General features: G+C 82.4%; 1 non-coding gene across 1 annotated transcript; it reads right to left on the bottom strand.

Moving 5' to 3' along the window:
* Window positions 1–727: 727 nt before the first annotated feature.
* LOC142077187 (5.8S ribosomal RNA) lies at window positions 728–880 on the bottom strand. The gene has a single exon (XR_012671606.1). It is a non-coding gene; the product is annotated as a 5.8S ribosomal RNA (ribosomal RNA).
* Between the last annotated feature and the right edge of the window lie 1,620 nt (window positions 881–2,500).

The raw sequence follows: 2,500 nt of genomic DNA, 5'->3' as shown, positions 1-2,500 counted from the left end.
CTGCTGCTGCTGCTGCTGCTGCTGCTGCTGCTGCGGTCTCGCGCCGCCGCTCGCGGCGAAAGCCCCAGCCCGGAGACGGCCCGACACGCGTCGAGACGCGCCCGGAGACGGCCCCCGGGGCACGGCCAGGGGCGACGACGGCCGGGCGGGCGCCCGGGCGCCGCGGCCCGAGGCGGCCGGCGCCGACGGCGACCGCACGCGCGGAACGCCGCCGCCGCCGCGCCGCCCCCTCCGCGGCCGCCCGGGGCGCGGCGGGGGAGTCGGGGAGAAAGGCGGTGGCGGGGGGGGGGCGACGGGGACGACCCCCGTCCCCGGCACAGCGCGCGCGCGCGCGGCAGCACGGCACGGTACCGCCGCGGTACCCACCCGCAGACAGCCGCCCGCGCGGGAGGCCGGGGGCGAGGCCCGCGCCTCCCCCCCCCACTCTCTCTCCCCGCCGCCGCGCCGGGCCCGACCGGCCCGACGCACCCTGGCGCGGCCCCGACGGGACGAGGCTCCGCCCAGCGGGCGCTCCGGGAGCGGGGAGCTTCGGAGCGCTCCCCGAGTCTCGATTTAGGGGGACGAAGGCCCTTGGGCCGACGGCGCCGGGCGGCGGCGAACCGCTTCCCCGGCCCGAGGCCGCGCGCGGGCCTGCGAGGCACCCCAGCCGCGCCGCTGCGGCCGCCGCCTCCCCACCCCGGGGAGGGGGGGGGAGGGGGGGCGGCCCAGCCGGCGATTGATCGTCAAGCGACGCTCAGACAGGCGTAGCCCCGGGAGGAACCCGGGGCCGCAAGTGCGTTCGAAGTGTCGATGATCAATGTGTCCTGCAATTCACATTAATTCTCGCAGCTAGCTGCGTTCTTCATCGACGCACGAGCCGAGTGATCCACCGCTAAGAGTTGTCTGCCTTTCGGCACCGCCCCGCGCGCGCGGGGGGGCCGGGACCGCTCGCCAGCAGCGGCCCCTCTCGGAGGACGGCCCACCGCCCGCCCGCCCGCCGGCCCGCCCCCCCCGCCCGCGCGGAGGGGGCCGCGGCGCGGCGCCACGGGCCGCGGCGGAGAGGCCTCGCCTCGCCTGACCGTACGAGCACACCCAGCGGAAGGGAAAAAGGGAACGGGAAAAAACCCCGAACGGCAAGGGCGGGGAGCCCGCGCTCCCGACTCGACCCACAGCGGGCAGACGCCCCTTGCGCGTTTCGGAGGCGGCCCAGGCGCCCGGGCTCGGCCCGGCCTCCGCACGGAGGCGGCGACGCGCCCGGCCGCGCCGCCCGCCCGCCTCGCTCGGGACAACGGATGCTGCTGCCGGGCGGCAGCAGCGGGGCGCCCCGCCGGACCCCCGCGCGCGCGCGCCTCCGCCCACAACCTGCGCCGCGCTACGACAGCCGGCTCCCCTTCCCGCGGCTCGCCCCGCCGGCGCCTCCGCGGCTCCGCCGCCGGCCGCGCCGGAGGCGGCGACCGCCGGAGCCCGAGCCGGCGACGCGGCACGCCGCCCGCGGCCCGCCGGACGGCGCCCGCCGCCGCGCCGGCGCGGCCGCCCGCCCGGAACCGCCGCCGCCGCCGCCCCCCGCCTCGGCCCCCTTCCGCGGGCACGCGCCAGGCGACGAGGCGGACGGCGCTAAGGCGGGGGCGGCGCCCGCTCTCCCCGTTTCCACGCGGAGACCGGGAGTGGGACGCCCCCGCCCGCGCGCCCGCCCGCCCGGCGCGGCCGGGAAGGGCGGCGGGGAAGCGACGGGCGGGGCCCGGGCCGGGACAGCCGCGGCCGGCGGCGGGCGCCCTCCGGCCGGCCGACACGCCGAGCGGCGCCGCCGCCGCTCGGCCGGGGTGCCGCCCTCGCCGGCGGCCGGCGGCGCGGGACCGCCGAGCGCTCGCCGGGGGGCGAGGGGGAGGGAGCGGAGCGCAGCGCGCCGCAGCGCTGCGACGGGGCGGGGCGCGGCGGCCCGGCGGCCGCCGGGCGAGCCCCCGCCGCGGGGGCTCGCCGCCCCCTCGGCGGAGAGCCCGCGCTCCCGCCGGGGGGGGTCCACCCGTTTCGAGGCAGGCGGGCCGGCCGCGGCCGACCGCGCCGCGGTCTCCTCCGCCGAGACCGGACCGCGGAGAGGGGGGGGCAGCGGGACCCCTCCCCGGCACGGCTGCCCGCGCGACGGGCACGGGCGGCGCCCAGCCAGGGGCTCTGCGGGAGCGACTCCCGCCCCTGGAGGCGCCACCGCCCGGCCGCCCCGCGGGTCGCATCGAGCCGCCCGCGTCTTTAAACCGCCGCCCGGCTCCGCGGCCTTCGACCCCCGGCGCTCGCCGAGGGAGGGCCGCCGAGGCGCGGACGCTAGGTACCTGGCCCTGGGGTGAGGGAAACGACCTGCAGGCCCCGCGGGGGTGCCTCCCCCGCTGCCGCCCTCGGGGGAGCGTCCGCCCGCGGGGGCGCGCCCGACGTCCGCCGCCACCGCCTCGTCCTCCTGCCCGGGGCCCGGGGTTTCCCTCAGTAGCCCGGCGCTGCGCCCGGGAGGAGAGCCGTGGCTCGGGCCGCCCGCCGG

The sequence above is a fragment of the Calonectris borealis genome, unplaced genomic scaffold (genome assembly GCF_964195595.1).
Source record: "Calonectris borealis unplaced genomic scaffold, bCalBor7.hap1.2 HAP1_SCAFFOLD_173, whole genome shotgun sequence".
In the NCBI taxonomy this organism is placed as follows: Eukaryota; Metazoa; Chordata; class Aves; order Procellariiformes; family Procellariidae; genus Calonectris; species Calonectris borealis.
This window is presented reverse-complemented; position numbering and strand designations above follow the sequence as displayed.